The following is a 20,155-nucleotide window of genomic DNA, read 5'->3' on the forward strand; positions in this document are numbered from 1 at the left end:
AAACAGGCTTAATTACGATGGAACTTGTGAGCACTTGCCACCCTTTGGACTCAAGTTTGCAGCCTGATTTGGGATCTCAGACCGCTTCAGGCTTAAATTTTTCCCTGTAAAAACTGCATTTTGATTATCAATAATTCATAGTAAAGTACACACTGTCTGTGTTTCTTTTATTTCTTGACAGAAAATACCTAAATATTTCAAAATCAGCAGGGCTTAATGGGCTTCCTCCATGGACTCTTGAGGTAGCAGCTGAAGTCACCTTGGAGCTGTCGGTGGTTTGCCTTTGTGGGCTGAGGATGAGCCCCCAGAGTCCTGGAAAAGGCACGTGTTGTGTCAGCATCTACATGGCAGGAAAAAAGGAACCAGCCAATGTTGGATCCGTCATCTGCCTCAGCACCCAGGATGATTCTGGAACAAGTATCAGTGAAATGCTGTGTAAGTGCAGAGAAATTAACATGACAAGTAGCGACCAAACAGATTTGTCAAGAACAAATTGTGTCAAACCAATCTAATTTCCTTTTGTGAGAGGTTATCAGATCTTATGGGTAGAGGAAATGTAGCAGGTGTCTTATTTCCACTTCAGTTAGGCTTTTGTGACTGTCTCTTGTGACATTTTGATAAGTAAGCTAGGGAAACATAATATTGGTGAAATTACTATAGAGTGGGCACAAAATCAATTAGAAAACTGAATATGGAGAGTTATTAGGGTTTGCTGTCAAAATGAAAGGATGAATTGAAAGTGTTCTGCTGGAGTCGGACCTCAGTTCAGTAGTATTCCATATTTTGGTTTCACTTTGGGTGATGAAATAGAGAGAGTACTTCTTAAATCTCCAGATGACATGGTGCTCAGAGAAATTGAAAGTAGGCTGGGAAGCTGGATTAGAATAAAAAATAGCCTTAATCGAAACAGATTTATCATCTGAAAAAAATTAAACACAACTTAATAGGGAAATCTAGAGGTGTGATGCTCAGGCTCATACAGCCTGAGCACAGGATTTATCGGACAGGGAAAAGAACTTTAAGTGGCAGTTCTGAAGTAAAAAGTATCTGAAATACACAGTGCAGCATAAGTAAGTCAACACTGTTGTACTGTTGTGAAAATGGCAGTCACCATACTGGGACGTGTAAACAGGTGTATGGCCTACACGATCCATGAGGTATTACTGCTTTGTTTAGCAGCAGTAAGACCTCAGTGTTAAGGCTGTGAGAGCTTTTTAGGTAGTGTGGTTCAGGAAAGTTGTAAAGCGGCTAGAGAACATTCAGAGAAAAGCGAGGTTCAAGAAACATGGCCTACAAAGGAAGAGAAAATTAATTTATTCTAGAACAAAGAAACAAGGACTGAGAGCAACGTGACAACTTTATGGAATGGCATAAGGCCTGATGTAAAGAGGAAAATAATGCTGTCTCTATGTTCGCAATAGCTAAGGTAAAAGTAATGATTTTAACCTGCGGTTGTATGCTAGGAGTCACTTTCTAATAACATTGATAGCTAAGGAACAGATAGCATAACCTAGAGGTATGTGGTGACAATTACATCACCTGATCTCTTCTCTTACAGAAAAGGTAGTTAAATATCAAGAACAATGCTTGGGGACTAGATCCTGCCTTGGGACAGGAAAAAGGGTGAGGAAAGCCTGAGGGGTCCCTTCCAGTGCTGTTCACCTATGATTTTTTGAGTCTGACTGTGGTATACTCAGAATTAAATGAAAAAGGAATCTAACATAGAGAAAGAAGAATGTGCTCTGAGTAAAACCGTGAATATTGAAGGTGCTGACAGGGAAGGAATGAGCATCTTCATAAGTGTCATCATAGATCTAACTTAGCTGGAGTTTCAAGGTCTAATCATGTGTCAGTTATTTCTGTAACTCAGGAAACCATGCAGTATTACATTTTTATTTACTTTTTATTCTTATTTTTGTATTTTTTTCAAATTACAAAGGTCTCATATCATGCTATCACTACTGAATTTCTTTTCTATTGACTTTCTTTGAAAGGTAAGTAACCTTCTCTTTCCTGGATGCATTTGTTCTTCAGATACACATAGGCTCATTCTCTGCTTTTTGCTAGGCAAATAGCACTTAGCTGACTTCAAAATATTAGTGTTATGTGTAGGATAAAGCTTGAGTCAATTTGAGCTTACTTAATGTTCTCCCACAAGTAATTGTTTTCATTGTGATTTTTTTTAAACATTCATCCTTCAGCTGTATAAAAAAAAAAAAAAGTACCTAAAATCTGTGTTGTAACAGAAGTGGGTGGCTGGCATGCTTGTTATCTCCTTTTGCTGCTATCAGATTGAAATCTGGGCTTCCTGGACCACAGTGGATCCCAGAAGGGCATATCTTAGGATCTCATGTCGTACTCTCCTTGCAAGCTGAAGGGGTACCCTCTTCCCCCTCCTGCATTCCCCTGCACATAAGCAGAAGACCATACATGGATGAGGGGATCTGAATCTGAGTATCTGTTTTAAACACAAATAGTGAAGACACCGAAGTGGGTCTCCTGGAGCACAACAGCAGAACATAAGGCTATTAGAGAACTCCACATATGAAAACAGTAGCCACATGGATATATAAATAATAGTAATAAAAAAATATATACATGTTTAAGCAGTCAATTTCACTATGTCCTAGAACACCCTGGATCTCTGTATCCCTGCTGTCCTGGGTGACTTGGTTTGGTGATGCTCTGAGGATTGCTACAAGCACAGGACCTCATGAAGTAGGCATGTTCCCCAGCAAAGGCTCGGACTACAGAATTTGGTGGAAATTTCCCAGAGAGAGGATTTCAGCTACACCTAGTTTTTAGGCATTTTAGTTTCAGGAAGGTGGATTGATTGGATTGATTCATTGGTGGATGACCCAGAATCTGACATTTCACTCTAAAGAAAGCAATAGGTGCCACTGTGTAGCACTGATAAATCAGGGGAGCAATGGCATGCAAAGTACACATATACAGAGGGCTAACAATAATTTTTTATTCCCACAAAAATCCCTTAGTCCAACAGGTGTGTTGCTAATAGCACAGTCTGGAATTTCCTATGTGTTTTTTAGTTTTACACATTTTAATATCGTAGAGTGGAAAAATTACATTGAACAGTGTTGGTATTATTTGCTCTACAAGAGTAGTCAGAGGTCTGATCATGAGCAAGGAGCAGAAAAAGAAAATCTCTAGTTCCAAAGAGAGTGATACTCAAAACAACTTCCTAAATTTTATTTTCAAAAGTGATTCATGCACTTAGAAGCCCATCCTCCACAGAATTTCAGCTCCCATTTGCAAGTGAGATGGAGAAATCAGTCTTTGAGGTTATCATCTTCGAATGTTTTGCAAGCAGCAGGAATGATCACCTTCACCTCCTTTGAAGGCATATCTGGAAGGTTTTACTTGCCATCCACTTTCAGGCTGATGCTTGCAGTAGAAGGTCAATGTAACCGTGGGCTCTAAATCACCAAAATCAGTGATGTAACCCAAAAAGTGTGAGCAATCATTGCTGTCCTTCTACCCGTGCTTTACCTTTAACAGTTTAATTCCAGCCACTATACGAGAAGCGGTCCTCACAGGATAATGAAATGGCAGTCTAGAAGAGCCCCAAAAGTGTTTGATAGGAAAAGAGGAGCCTGGAAAGGAGGCTCAGCAAAGAAACTAGCAGAACTGGTAAACTAAACTATGTGTGAGGGAGGCAGGGAACAAAAATGCGAACAGCTGAAGGATCAGAGAACTTTAACTGTTGGTCTTTATCATGATATCTTTTTCACTGTGTAAAAAGTGGGAAAAAGATGACCTTTAAGGATCCCTTCCAACTCAAATGATTGTATGATCCTCCGAAAATAAGGGGAGGTGTCTGTAAGTGAGAGTGGACATAAAGGGAGTAACAGAAAGGCAGTCTGATTTTTCCAGGGGCAAGAAAGGGAAGAAAGTAGGAAGATGAGGTTTTGCCCAGAGAGGAATGTTGTGACATGGAACGAGAATTGCAGAAAATTAAAGAGGAGGCACTTGGAAAAAGAAGGGACATTTATGGAAAAGTTAAGAGGAAGGGAACTGAGGGCTGAAAAAATATTATTGGAAACATGTAAGTTAAAATGATTGACATATAACTTAGTGAAACAGTCAATCCTTGTCTACCTTCACTGGGATTTAAATATGTCATTATACGGGAAGGGCATTTAAAAGCATGTGCACTACCGCTGTTGTCTCTTCATGCGATGAACTGAACTGCCATGAGTTTTCTAAAATTTGACCTATACCAGATTATTGAAGCCAGAAAATAAATATCTGTCTTGCTTACAAACATGCCAGCTTGTCAGACTGTTATTACAGCAACCAGCATGAAACCCTGCTGCTTTTTAGGAGATATGTTTGCAGTACAGAACTCCAGCGACTTTGGACGTGACAGCTGAAGCAACAGCACATACCCCTGGAACGTGCATTTGGGTGAAGCTACCAGCCTGAGCAAAGCATTTGTCTGCTTTTTTCAGCAGATTTACTTTTCTCTAATTTCGTTGAATAGAATATATCTGTACTTGGACAAAAAAAGCTGGGGTTGACAAAAGCAGCTTCGATTTAATTTAATGCATTTTAATAGGAAAATGAAGAAGAAGGAAATGAAGAGTTTTGCAAAGTAAAAGGAAAGATAGAATATTATCTAGAGTTTTGCAAAGTAAAAGGAAAGATAGAATATTATCTAGTATATATTTTTAGTGTTTTTCAGTGGATAGATCCAAAGATTGGGAAACTGAAGTTTGTAGAAGCTGTGGCCTTAATTAGTGGGAAATAATTATTACACAGGCTGAGCAGTTTAGGCAGTGTTAAATGATGCAGGTCTCCATCTGAGTGATTGGCTTAATTCCAGGTAATTATGTGAGAAACACACAATCTTACATATTGTAACTAAATAAGCTTTACAGTGTAATTCTGAGTGACGAGAAGAAATGTTATGCATTTTATTTGTGAACAAGGTTCTATTAGCTTTTGTCACACAATGATTTGGGCAAATGACTAAAAATGAGTAATGATGACTCTTGTATCCGGTATCCTCCTCTTTCCATCACTAAGCAGCTCTGCCTTTCCCAAGTGCTATGTAATTCTTCAAACAAATCCTACTTCTAATTATTTTAATGGGACTTTCAAATAAATTTGCAGGAGTTAGGCATTAATAGCCCAAAGAAATTAAAAGACTCAAGCAGCTTTGAAATTCCAGCTCTTACTTCTGAAGATAGCAATTGTCATTCACTTAAAATACTAAAAGGGAGCTCGTGAATCTGGATGTCATATCATGCCATTGGGATATTAAGTCCACTTGTTTGTTTCCATTTTGATTCACTGAGGCAAGATTTGGGCTGTTAGATATTTTTTGGGGAGATCTTTCATTAGGCTCAGCACACTCTTTATATTGTGCTAGTATTTTAATGGGGCCTTTTCTTTTTCCTTCCTCTGATATTGGATATTTACTGCTGTGTCATTGCCTCAGTGACATAGGAAACATCCCTTCTGATGCAAATGATGGCAGAAAAGATAATAATTTGTACTGCAAGGAACAATATTTAATGATTCAGAGGGTGTCTCCCAGATCATTTTGCGACTTATTGGTGGTTGCCATGTAGACTAGCATATCTGAATTAATACTATTTACAGTGGCTTGTCCTGCTGTATTCAGAAACTGCAGATGCCATGTTATATATGCTAATATATATATAGTATATAGTATATAGTATATAGTATATAGTATATAGTATATAGTATATAGTAGTAAGCATATTTGTAGTTGGCTAAGTAAGAATAGCTGTACACTGCTTTTGGTTTTAACATTTGGGCTGCAGAAATAGAGAAACCTTAAATAAAACAGAGCCTCTGCTTGCTGGGCCAGTGATGCTGCTCCTGGAAGCATGATTTGTGTGAAGAGAGGCAGAGAAGGAAAGAAGTAGCTCCTGGAGGACCAATAAAGGAGAGATGACTCTCCTTCAATCCAGAGAAGATTCCTAGGTAGGCTTTTTTTTTAAGGAATTAATCACTGGCAAGCTGGTGCACATGCTGGGTGAGGCAAAAGAAATGGTGAAAGAACCTGCTGTCTTAAATGGGATGTTGGGAGAGAGGTCCAATGCAGAAGTTGCTAAAGCAGGAGGAGGTGATGACTGCTGTCACTCTGAATGAGCACACACAAGCTGCTCTATAGCAAAGAGCAGTGAGCTTACCTGAACAAGTTCAACCTTTGTATGCTTTTCATTGTTCATGCATACCACTTTCTTTGACACATTTAGGACTTGTTGTTCTCAGGGATTGGTCTCTGCACTGAGTGCTTCAAAATCTTGATTATGAGAGACAGTTTTCCAGGTTCTGTGTTCTCATTTTACATCCCTACGAGCAGCCAGTGTTGCTAAATCAGGTCTTCTGTTAAGGAGCAAAAGCTACAGACTGGTAGCTAACAAGTTTTACAGGTGTGTTACAGGTCATCTCTGATACCTTATTACACATATTTCATCGCAACATTCTGCATACCTTTCTCTTCCATTTTTCCATTGCACGTAAAATATTTAAGCGACTTTTTCCTCCTCAAGCAGGTTGAATGCTGTAATATAATTTCTGTTCATGGACCAGTGAGCACTCTAGCTTGTCAGCATTCACATTACTATCAAACTGTTTAGTACCTGTCTAATTAAAACAGAACTCACTTGCTGATCTCTTCATGCTAAAGCAAATTAAATCCTAATAGGAAAAGTGATATATCACTTAGATCAAAAGAAAATGAGTAACTATAACATAACCACTTCTTCTCCTTATTTTTTTCTCTTTTTTTTCTTTTCTTTTTTTTTTTTCTTTTTTTTTTTTTTTCCCCAGATAAAGCAGGGAGGAATGATAGACAATTCTTGTTTTCAGACATAAGCATATGTATTGCTGCAATCTTCTTACAGTTCCAGGTACCAGCAAAATCTGTTTTACTGTAGAGAGATGGAAATTTCCTTAGCTGAGGGGAGTACATTATGAGGGACAGAACTTGAGGAGGGAGAGAGGGAGGGAGGAGGTGGCAGATAGGAGAAGGGAGCATACTGGAGAAAGCAAAAATACCCCTAGAACATTTTGAGCTGAACAAGGAGATTTTGCAATTGCTTTGTTGGCTAAAGGAGAGCTGACACTCTGTGGAAATCCCTGATCCTTTTGTTTGGCTGTGCTAAATTGTTCAGGTATCCTAGGGGAAAGGGCTGTTCTAGTCTGATACTCTTGGGTTATTGATAAAAATAGAATAGAGAATATCTCCTTGTTTTCAGCCTATTTGCATAGTGCATAGTCCAAGTGCAGAATGGCCTGTTCTTCTTCGGTCAACAAAGGGACCACTTGTCTTGGGGTATTGACTTGCTCTATGAGGCCTTCAGTTCTTTTCGCTTTTTTATTTTTTTCCCTTCCCCTGACCCTTCCTCTCCCTGAGTTGGAGCACACTTGCCTCTGGCTAGGAATATTAATGAGCATTTCTTTTCAGGAGCTTATGCAGATTCCACTCTGTGAATCAGCTGGCAAGTGGTGCTGGCCAAGCAACTTACCCAGGGTAGTGCCCAAGGGCAGAGCGTGTGAGTGTGTGGCTGCCTCCTTCCCTGGTCAGAGAATAAAAGGTCAGGGAGTTGTCTTCCAGTGTGGGGTGCCTTGTCTGGCATGGATAGCTCAGACAGAACCTCCAGTACAACAAAGTTATTTAAATAACTGCAAATGAGGAATGACTCTTAAAAATGTTAATTTGCATCAAGACGGAAACCGAGTGGCTCAGGTAGTTCATTATTAACTGCATGTGCCTTTTTCTTTTGCTAGTTCAGGTCTACTCCAAGGCAGAAAGGGCACAGAACATAAAAACTGTCTGAGTATGGTTCACATGAAATTAATTTAGTTGGCTAAATGAGAGAGCATTTTCCAGAGGAAAAATCTTGACTACATTTCACACTTCCATTGCAGTCAGGCAAAGTAGATCAATGAAAATTAAAAAAATCCTGAGCGGAGTAAATTGTAGAAATGAAGCACTCCAGCCTCCTGGAGAAGATGTGCCTTGTTTGAGATAAGGGGTGTTGTTGTAGTAGGGTGAGAGTTTAGAGAAATGCCCACCACTTCTGTATTTGAGTACAAATTGGTCTCTGCTCTCTGATGCCATAAAGCTGTGGTTCCTGTCCTCTGGATCCTCCTGTAGCCATGTCCTTAGCAGTGGTGGTTCTGTATGCTGCTCTTGATTTTAGAGTTCTTTTCTCATGACATAGGTTCTGCCAGTCCCACCCTGGTATAGGGTTGGCATCGCTCACACACTAAGTCTGAAAGAACAGATGCTTACAGTGACATTCAGGGAAATCTACTTGTATTTTAAAATTGGGCCAAATCTGATTCTAAGTAACAGGTGCTTTAAATTGTCTCTGATAACCCTTCTCACTGGGATTCTTGCCATTGGGAAGAAAGTATGAATATATATATTGCTGTGTAAATAGAAGTCTAAAACAACCATGTACTAAATTGAACCTGTGTTATTTATTTATAAAATAGAAGTAGAATCATTGAAATCTTGAAGGATTTTTGTGATTCTAATTTGTGTCCCAGACAGGATTGTGATGGAAAGAGTCATTCTTTTTGCAGCAGTTGTTTTTTAACCACTGGTTCCAGAAAAAGTGAAGAGTGATTTTTATATAGCTAAGACTGCAGAAAAGAATTCAGTCCACCATGAACCAAACTGTGAGTACTGGAGTTTGCTTATTTGATTTACTTCCCTCCAACTACCAATATGGGTGAATTACTATTCAAACTCTTTATTCTGTTCCTGGAGGCTTAAAGTCTTCTCCAAATTGTGGAAGATTTTCAGAAAACCAATAAATGTGTTTCCGCTTCACACAATTAGAAGGAGAGAAACAATGATCCAAGGGCTGGAGTACCTGGCAGGCTGTGGGAAACCAAGTATTGGTTCCTTGTTCTGTCTGCCACAGGTATTACTTGGAAGGGAAAGAAGAGAACATCCCCAAACCCTTGTAAACCAGTGCTAGAAGCTATTGACTGAATTCAGGTGACCAATCCCTGGTTACTTTCACTCAAAATTAATTGACTTAAAACTCATCACACTTCTACAGTTAGCAGATTTTATGGCCTTTTAACAGAAGGGCCTCTGGTCCATTCCACAATTGCTTCCAGACTTCACAAGCTGGCAGACCAGGGCTCCTCTGATTTCGGGAACTTTTGCTTTGGAGGTGCTTCCAGGGCCTAGTGTTTGCTCTGGGGCTTGGCTTCCTCCCTTGTGTGCTTGCATTGAAGGCTTTGCAGTTGGACCTTAGGGACACACAGGCATCAAACTTCGCCTAAGATGATGTCTGAATGGATGTTTCTTCTCTGGATAGGGTCATCTTTGCAAGTTGCTTAGCTTCTGTCCTTTATTTCTAAAATGTGGAAAAGGTATTCTGTTCTCTGTCTTTCACAGTGCTATGTTAGGGTTTTGACAATACTCTGCTATCCCTTGATTCTAGAAAATCAAATTACTGTATCATATAGTATTTTAATAAAATTTATGGAATAGCCTCGATAGACTCTGCTTTTAAAATATTAAATATTTCAAAATATTCAGTAGCAATCTCATGAGTGGAAGATGAATGTATTTAGTGTTGGTTTAATGTTTTACCCTTCTGTCTTCTGTGGGAGCAAAACTAACATAACAAACTGCTTATGCTAAGAAAAAAAAAAGACATCTTGAGTTATGCTACAGTGAAAGATGCTTCATAAAATGTAAGCAAAGTGACTAAGAAGCATGATAGGAGTTTGGTGCAGCATGTAAACTTCAGATATCTACTGGAGAGCTGCTCTTGTTGTACTTGAGAACTTTAATCCTCCTCCCCCAGCTTTGGAACATGGTTCTGAAAAGAAAATTGTTCTTTTTTATTTCCATCCCAGGCTCTTCAGCTGCTCTTTGTGGAGCACCAAGAGCATCTCAACTGAAAGGCATTTTTGTAGGTGCTAAAGATTTTAGCTGTCAGTGCAACTTAACAGAATGGAATTACTTCAAAAATATTTCTTAGCGTGATGTAAATTTGCTGTAACTGATCATGACACTCAAATCTCTGAAGTTATTGTTACTTTATTCCGCTTTGCTGAAAAGAAGTAACAGGAAAACTGATCGCTGCAATGTCTAGTCCCATGTGAGGGTCTTATTTTATTTTGATCCACGCCCTAATGCCGAATAATATCATCGGAATCACACAAGTTAGAGAGGAAAAACACCTATTAGATAATGGCAGGGCGTGACCGTTCCCCTAGTGAATTCTCAAGTGCATTGTCTCATGTAGTTTTAAATTACTCAAGCAATTGAGGTGTCTCTGGGGAGGCTATTCCACAGTGTAACGTACCTTGCCATTAAGAAATATTTCCTCCTGTTCAGACTAAATTTTTCCTTTGTTTATTCGTGTTATATTGCTTCTAGCTCACCCCCTGCTGTTGCTTAACTATTCTTATTCCTATCATGTTTAGTTTTTTTCAGACTCCAGTCTACAAATAAACATTCTCCATTCTTGCTTATTGTATGCCCATATGCTCATCTACTTCTTTCTCTTTCTGTATTATCTAGTAATATGTCCTCTCTTTTTCTTGGACCTCTTTTTGATGTCATGCTCACCAGACTGGAATGGTTATTTAAAAAAAGGCTCATCAGTGTCCTGCATGGATGAATTATCACAGTTTGTCAGGCTTTTTTGACTGATGTTCTCAGTTCTCCCGTAATCACTGCTTAATACAGGGTCTGTTCCATTTAACTCTGGTCATGTGCTTAAACATCGGTGTCCAGCCTTTTGGTTTACCTGGGCTGCAGTTAGTGAAGAGGAATTGTCTTGGGCTGCATATACAAAATTGCTCTGAAAGTAATGCTTCCTATTTACTTCCATGGAAATTACAGTTGATACAAAGAGCACAATGATAGAGCAAATTGTCAGCTACAAACTCTATTTTTCAACAGTCATCACACACTGTGCTCACATCCACTATTTGTTCTTCATGAGCTTTCAACAAGTTCAATGCATGTCAGTGGGTGCCACTTCTTCAACACGGAGGAATTCAGTTACACACCTTTGCTTCATACACACATTCATGTGAAATGCCTTTTTGTCAGACTGCCCCTCTCCTGTTTTCTGCCACAAAGAAACAAAATATGATAGAATATTGGTGGGAATGTTCAGTCTCTACTCCTATATCACCAGAATCTGTCTCTGACGGTATGAGCCAACATGATAAAACAGGAGACATTGCTTTTGGAATAGCCCTTTTAAAATATACAATATTGTTAATATATAAGTAACAAAGCATTTAAATTTTTAATATTTTTCTTAAAAAATTAAAAAAAGAGAGGAACAAAACTATAAAACTAGGACACACGACCTTGCTTTTGTGAAACTAACACATCAGGATGGCAGTGGTTGCCATTCTTAGTGAGGTCTCAGGGTGTTCATCAGACATTTCTGATGAAATTTTACTCTTTCTGTGCTTAGTCCTTGAAAACAGTTGTTCAGAAATATGTATATTGCAAAAAAGTGATGGTGTAAATAGGGTTTGGTTGTGAAGCGAAGGTCACCTTTCTCTGGTAACGTGAGAATAGTGAAAGTCTAGTAAGGAGACACGGTCAGATTTTTGTGTTAATATCAGATCGCAACTCTATACATTCAATTCGAAAATTCTGAAGTAATATATTCATATTGACTGAAAATAGTATTACAAACATAATTGTATGATTTTTTTTTGAAATTCTGAAACCTATTCTCAAATCCCTTGATCGAAATGGTAAGCACTGCTACACATTCTTCACTTTTCAGGGCACTCTGTTTAGCCTATGTTACAAAAAGTGCACAGTGATTTGCCATAACTTGAGTCAGCACTGCCCAGCACTGCCCTCCCTGTGCCCTGCTTTCAACTGACATAGTGTTAATAGAGCACTGACTGTTTGGCTGTTGGTGAGCAATGGGTGTGTGTCAGGGACCACTGCAGTGAAGAGCTGCTTCCTTTATAGTGGCAGGGGTGGCCACATTGTCACCTGTGCTGGGCTATGTGTGGTCTGTGGGTTGGACATGCCTGTGCTTAAGCATCCTGACACACTGATATTAGGAACATGTGAAGAAGAACAACAGGTGTTTCAGAGTTCGGTGAGTCGTGACTCAAACTGTACCATTAAAAAGAAGAAAACGATAGACATCCCCTTCCATTGGAACAAACTCCAACCATTTAAAACATAAATGAATTGGAATGCTTCAGATGTTCCTGTGAGAGAACTGAGCATTTGATACTCATTAACAATTGAAAAAAATATTTGCGTGGAGATCTCTGCCATGGTTTGCAAAAAAACTACAAATACTAGGTGGCTGAGTCTTTGCTTGCTGAACTTCCTCCTGTTTTCTCAGTCTGGACACCTTGAAGTAATTTAAAGCTCATTTGCCTAAAACCATCTAAGAGGAGGAGCAGGATTTGGTACGAGATAAGTCCTGAACTGCCTATGCTGTGCAGTGAAGAGCAGCAATAAGTGTGCTTCCATAACTAACAAGGTGGCCTCACTTTGCAGCCCAGCATGGCTGTGCTAGCGTGAGCAGAGTAACTGCACCATGCACAGACTTCTGTGCTGGCCATTTCTTTTTCCAGAAAGCTGTGTTATGCAGGATCAGAACTCTTCACTTCTAAGGACTTTTCTGAGCTCTCCTGCTCCATCTTATTCCCAGGTGGTAATGCACACCTTTAATTTGTTCCCATGAATTATTTAAAATGTAATTGACCTCTAAATTCAGGATAGGAAATCCTGAACTACTCATTGTGGAGATTTAAATATAGGCTCTGGCTGGCTCCTGAGGTGACAGGTAAAGCTGAAGAGCATGTTGGGGCTTATTTTTATGAATCTTCTTTTTTGTGTTTTTGTTCATAAAGGTAAATATTTTTGAATCATGTTTCTTAGTTTCTCAGAGCTCAGGGAAGATTAGTTCTCAAATAGCTGACTTTTACTCACAATTTTAAAAGAAAAGGAAAAAAAAAAAAAAGGAACAGAAATAGTATTTTTCCAGCTTTTCTCCTGGGACATGCAGGACTGTAGGGAGCTGCGGGTGCAGCCCTTGGAAGGAGGTGGGGACTGGGCTGGGGGACTCGCGTCCTTGCTGAGCAGCTCAGCAAGGAAATTCTGCCTTGAGACCAGGGGTGGGAAAGAGTGGGAAAGGGTATAGAAAAGCATCTATTATTTGTGCTGGAATAAACATCGTTTTTGCTTTTTATCCTCTAATTGGACCTCAGGAATGGTCTGGGAAAGTGTTCATTTATAGCAAGAGGTGACCAAGGCTCACAGTTAAAGGAGAGCAAATGATTCTTCATGAGCTTAAATCCCTAACTGAATGCAGGTACCTTCTCTCGGCTCTTCATATATGGTAAAGCTCTTATAAGAAATATGGAGTTTTGTTAATTGCTGTGGCTAACTTAGGAACTTTCATGACTCTCAGCAGCAGTAATTTCAGCTAAAAAACAAAAGTAATCAAGGAGTGGAGGAAGCTCAGGTGAAGTGAACAATCTCTGGATAACTTTTTTTAGTTTTTTCCAAGCCTAAAGCCTTTCCTGGCTCCTGAAGGTTTTCTTGCCACTGGTTGCTGCTACATTTCAAAATTAAATGGTCTTAAATAGTGTTCATTGGCCTGTTTTTTGATTGTGACAGGCATTTCTGTGCTCTGTGCCATTAACTTCAATAATGTAGTGCAAATGGAGAAGGAATCCACTTTGTTGTTTTCTCTTGGATTTCACTTCACGTATTGTGTGTGCTGTGTGGAAGCTGGATCTAAATTCTGCATCAAGGCCCTCTTGTTCCTGCAGCACCCTGGGGAATCTTGTGATAAAGTGGGAATTCTGTGGCAGCTACAAATAAATTCAGGTTCAGTTCGTTTTTACTGAATTAAATATGTACATGAATAATACAATTGGTACAGTAATCCTTGTAGTTTACATTACCAAATGCAATTTTTTTTGTGTTCCCTACATTTTCAACATACCACTAAACTTTGTTATGATAATGTATACCTGCACTCTTAAAGTTTTCAGCAGAAAATTTCAAAGCCCTGTGCAAGATACACGTAAGATTCGTTATGTCCTGTATGTGAATTTATGTTTTAGGTACCTGTCACGTATCCTCTCTTTAATTTGCTTTAGACCAAAAACAATGTGTCTGGCCACATGTGAATTGATAAAATACAAATGCTGAAGCTGCACTATGAAATACTACATCTTGAGTCAACAATTTTCTGATTGTTCCTGAAGGTAAAAATAATCAACATGTCCAATTATATGTCAGTATTTCAGTGCTAGATTTAATACTAGTCTGCGTTTTGCAATTCTTTCAGAGAGCTGATGCAGTGTTGTGCACTTTGTAGTACAGCACTGTTATGCGCAATACCACAGTTACCCCAAGTCAGGGCAAACCTCCATCCCAAGAGTGACCCATGCACAGATTCATTTCCTATAGAGAGCTCATATGGAAAAGAGAGGCAGTGAGAAACGCAGTGACTCGCCCATGGCTGTATAGCTGCAGAGCTGATTATGCGGAGTGCTTTCAGAGTCCTTTAGCATCCAGCGGAGTGACACATCGCTTTTGGAAAAGTTTTCATCCCCACCCACCATTTTTTCATTTCAAGAAAAGGTGACGTCTTTCACTATTACTTAGGGACAATACTAGCACGTAATTTGCAGTGGTGAAATTGCAAAACATGTAGGAATACGCTTGCAAGTTATCAAAGTACCTCTCTCTATTTCCTAGTGGGACAGATACTTAGTATCTACTGAGCCTGGTGGGTGGCCATGTAATTAATCAAATCTTTCCTGGACTTTGTAATGGGGTCTTTCCTTTTCTTTCTGGTTAGTAAAGAAAATGGCTGAACTTACAAAAAATTCAGCTGGAGACCTCTGGAGCTGAAAGCACAATTTTGTCTTCCTCTAATGCAAGTTTTAAGCAAAAGCAAAAGTAGAATATGTCAGTGCTTTGCCTTAGTCTTTTATAGTGTTAGACTGGTGTCATTCTGGTCTCAATTCTTATTCTAGGGCAAATTATCCCTGTTAATTTTTCTACGTATTCTAGTATCTTGGAAGCTGGAGGTATAAAGTCAAGTCATGCCCATGGTTCCTCCTTCTCAATATGAATAATATATTTTACGATGGATTTGATCCCACAGAGAGCAAGAAAGCAATATTACTTGGAACTGATATCAGAGTGCCTGCATCAGAGTGCACATATCACAGGCAGAGCACTGGGGTTCTTGCCCTGGTATTGCTGTGAGTCATTGGATTACACTGTCTGTGCAAGCAGCTGTCTCTCATTTGCATGAGGCAGAAATCTTTATTACCAGGGGCAAATTTATCTCTAGCCTCAGTGGGTGGAACTTCCTATGATTTCAGTAGGAGTGCCCCTTGCCTACACATAGGTCCATTTTTCTCCTTGGGGAGGAAGTTCTAGCAGAGAGCTTTAAAAGTGTGTGCATGTTTTTTCTTAACAGAGCCTTGTATAACATTTTTACACTCATTTCCTAACATAAAAGATGATGCTAGACAATGATACTGGCAGGACTTGCTTACACAGATGCTATTGGTAGTTAAGATAAACAGTAACACCTAGGATGCCAGATGTTGTGATTCATGCCTAGCGCTTGCCAAACTGTAATTCATACTACATTAGGGGCTACCGGTTATTTATTTTTCATCCCACTAGAAGTCTAATTGACTATTCCTCCATCTCCTTTTCTCCCTCTCCCCCCACTCTTTCTTCCTCTCATTCTTCCACCTGTGTTGTATTCACTTTGGCCTGAAGCGTGGAGAAATCCCATCGGTCATCCAGGGATCAAGTACCCCAGGCCAGAGTATCCTAGCTTTACTTAATGGTTAGTGATGGCATCCAAATCATTTTCCTAGTGAGAGGTGGGTAGAGAAAGAACTGAAAGCCTTTGCCAAGAAGTACTCTGTGGTGGATACTAAAGCAAGTCAGGTAACAGATGTCCAATCCAAACTTCGATGGGTAATTAGCTGATTCAATATCCAAAAGAAGTAGGTAATTGTTGTGATTTGTGAATCCTCTGCCAGGGCAGATACTTTACAGCTTGCAGATATTTCTCTAATGAGGGAGAATATCAGGAGCTCTGAGCAGTAAAACACTGTTTTCTTAGTATTCAAAAAGAATGGCTGTTTTTTTCTTTAGGGATGTTCTTGGCATAGACTGTTCTTGTTCTTTTCTTTGTTATTTCTTGGAAGTCTTCTGAAAACTATTGATGCAGTATGCAAATTCAATGCAGGAAATGTAATGTTATATAAGTGTAATTGGCCTTTTATTCAAAGACGTTTTTATTCCTTCTTGAATATTTTTCTCTTCCATTTAAAAGAGAGAGAGAGAGGGAAGGAACGAAGTTTAAACACAATCGTATATTTCTTTGACAAAAAGAAATCAGAGAAAGATGCTATAAAGATCAGACTGTAAAAAGAAATTGAGGAATTAGAGAACCACTAATAAAAACAAAACTATGGCTATTGCTGGAGACACAAAGAATGGAGCTGTTTCAGGAAGAAAAGAAGTGTGTCTCACTCTTGCTGTTGTCTTTGAGCTAGATGTGGAAGGAAGAGAATAGAAAAAAAGCTCTGAAGCCATCTTTCCTTCCTTCTTTTCAGCACCATTTCATAAGTTGTATGGGAAGAGGGAGAAACATGGGGAAGGGGGGCAGGAAATCCTAGCAACCAAAATGCTAGTGATGCAAACACCTCTAAAATGGGCAATTGCTAGCAGGAGTTCCAGAGGGCAAGTTCACTGTTCCCTCTCTTGCCAAGCACGGCAGTGGCTGCTCACATTGGCACTGCAAGCCATGTTACTGCAAGCCACCTTCAATCCCTGGAGCTTAAAGTTATTGTTTTCAAGTTTATGATGTTTTGATATAAAGAATTGCCTATGCAATGTTGGGGAATTTAAGAAGTCTGTACTAGTCATTATTGTTTGGAGGCTTTTTTAATACTATCTCAGGCTTTCCTTTTCCTTTCTAAACCTTACTTGGTTTCTTCCAATTCCTCTGTTTCCATGAAGTTCTCCCTCTTGTTTTCTTTGAAAACAAAAGTCTGTACAGAAGTCATCAGTAATTCCACTGAAGTCAACGGACTTCCTTTTATGTAAGAGATCAAATTTCCATTGCTTTTCATCGTCCATGTCCAGTTTGCCCCATCTGTTGCTGTCCACCCCAAGCATCACATTCTCGCTGAATTGCTTCTTCCTTCTCTCTTTTTTTCCCCTTCCTTTTTTTCTACTCTTTTTTATCCCCTCTCAGCATTTTACAGTTAGTGTCTCAGCTCACTACTGCCAACGCAACTAGCAGGCAGCTGCTGGTTGCTTCTATGCACTCAGGAGGAATATTTTATGGCAGAACCAAAGACTGGTCAAAAAGCATATGAAGTCACAACCCTTGTGTGCACCAGTGACAATGAGAGTGACAGTTATCTGAAGTGGTGGGCTTCGAAGGGAAATCCTCAGCCAAAACTGACTTGCAATTTGACACATCTGGCCCCTAAAATTTCATTGCCAAGGCCAGTACTTTTAGTTATGAAGCAATAACATATTGTTCTTTTTAACTGCATGGAAGAAGAAGCTGAGCTACACATCCAGCGAAAATGGACACTGTAATTATCTCATACTTTTAACAGCTCCAACTGTACTCATATAAATATAGTGACAATAGCAGATCTGTAGGTAAATCATTTCAGTTCAGTGTGAATGCTGATTTACAGAGGCTAATAAAAGTTCAGAAGACTTTAACAAACAATAAAGGAAGAAATGTCTCCTGGAACGACAAAATTGAGATCTGCTCTAAGCCTTTTAAGGCCATGTAAGCAATGTTTGTCACATCGCTAAACCCCTCACGTAATCTTCCAATCTGAATCCTAAATTTTCTTCTAGAACCCAACCCCATATTTCACTTATAACCATGCCCTTTTATTCTCTACTTGCATAAAAGGACAAAAAGCACAGCACTTCAGTGATTACACAATTATACTTATGTATTTAATGCAAGTCACTTATCTAGTGCCAGGTAAAAAATCACTAAGTTAGTAAGAGACTGGTGGAGTAGAATTAGATTACCTTTGAGAGGATGAATGATCCAAAAGAAAAAAAAAGAAAAAAAGAAAAAAAAAAAGATTAGTCTTAGCTAAAATGCTCTACTTGCCCCCAATCTCCTGCAAGCAAACAAATATTTACCAAAAGCTAATTTTGAGAAAGTGGCCTCCGAGAACAAAGCATTGGAAGCTGTCCTCCATGTTTTCCTGCCTCCTATGCAGAAAGGTCTTCCATGCATCACTCAGATAAGGTTAAAAAATTACTGCGTTTTGCCTAAGCCAACAGTCAAGTGATAATATTGCAGAAAATAAACATTTTGGACAGCATTAAAATCTAACTGGACTAAGGAGAAGAATGCAGATTGAAACCAGGTGTGGATTTAGACTCAGCTATACTTTTGTCTTATGATGTGCTCTTGCTCATTGATAAAAGCTTCAGCTTTTCACTTTTTCTATTCAGAGTGGCTGGGAAAGAGAAGTTGTAAATTCACTGCAGCACGATTGACATCTTGAAAGCAAAATGCCTCCCAAATTGGTTCAGTTGCTGGGAACTGTGAAATACTTGCAGCATTTAATTCAACCCTGAATTCAGGAAAATAATTTTGAGAAAATAAGTGTAAAATTTTTGGCTTCTTTTTGGTTTTTGGAATGCAGAAAATGAGGAAAAAAAAAAAAAAGTTTGAATAAAGGCAGGGTGAGCAGAACTAAGGCTTTAAAATGGAATGGGAAAAATAATGGTTCAGGATCCTTTTGGTGTTAATTTACCTGCAAAGTGATTCTTTCCATCAGTAGCCTGTCACATAGAAAACAGTTTTCAAACTGTGATTCACAAAAACACTCTGAGGGCATCAGTAGGCTGGAGCAGCTCAGGGGCAAGCAGTACAAAGTTTGTGAGTTCTGCATCTGTGGGGCTCAGGAAGAAGAAGATGGATGATCAATCTCACCAACACAAGCTGAATGAGGAATGGCAGGGGAAGCACTGCCTGCTCCAGCCCTTCACCTCAGGAGCAGACAGGTTCTTCAAATAGTTTTTCTTTCTCACTGGTTATCACTCCCACAGAGTGTACAAAGAACCAAGTCAAAACTGTGCTGATGTCATTTTCTCAGTTATGAGTATGGATCATATCCCCAGTGGATACAAACCCAAACCTCATTAAATTGTGTGTCCCCATAATGAAGTCCTTGCCCAGTTCTGAAACACCAACAGTCTTCTTCGTGTGTAGATCAAATCTTTGAAGCTGCAGTGCAGCTGATGGATATTTCTGTGTACACAGTTATTATGTGCACGATGAGCATGATTACTGCTTGGATACACTGTTTGCATTTTACAGTGCTATGTGGAGGATTTGCAAAGCCTAGGCTATATTATGCATAGCAAAAGTCCAAATAAACTTTGCTTTCTTTGTTCCTGAAGAAGAAACTTTGACAATAGAAGAAACAATTTCTTAGAAACAGTATACACTTTCTAAAAGATGTGCTGACCTATGAAAGAATCTATTTTTTAAAGTTTACACTGTTTTTACAACACGTTTGATATTTTATGCAAGCTGTCATCTAATGGAAATAATGACCTCAGGGACATGTGTTTATCTTGGTTTTAGCCCACTTAAAATACACTTAGCCTTTAGCTTTTCCTTAGGCCAAAACCACATCAAATGGGCCAAAGATGGAATAAACACATACATACACTCCTGAGGTCATTATCACTTCATTGTAGTTCTGCAGAAGAAAAGGAAAACAAACTCTGTCTCTTTGCATTACTTCTGAAACACAGCGTGCCCAAGTGATGGTGTATACATCATTTCATAAATGTTTTCTTTTTTGGAATGTGCTTTGCTTCTCTTTTTGCCCCTGCCACATATTAATTGTAAACTCTCTTCTGTTAATGCTTTAAATTAATCTTTAAAACATTGAAGAGCTGATATTGCAGAAATTAGAGCCGTAATTGCCAGAGTACAGCATTAGTAATGGGCATTATCCACAAGCAGAGATTCACAGATGGAAACATTTTAAGAGGAAGAGTTAATATTGAGAATTTACTTCTTCTAGGAACAAAGTTCTGGAATACTGGATTAGTTAGGCCATA

The sequence above is a fragment of the Tetrao urogallus genome (genome assembly GCF_951394365.1).
Source record: "Tetrao urogallus genome assembly, chromosome: 1".
Lineage (NCBI taxonomy): Eukaryota > Metazoa > Chordata > Aves > Galliformes > Phasianidae > Tetrao > Tetrao urogallus.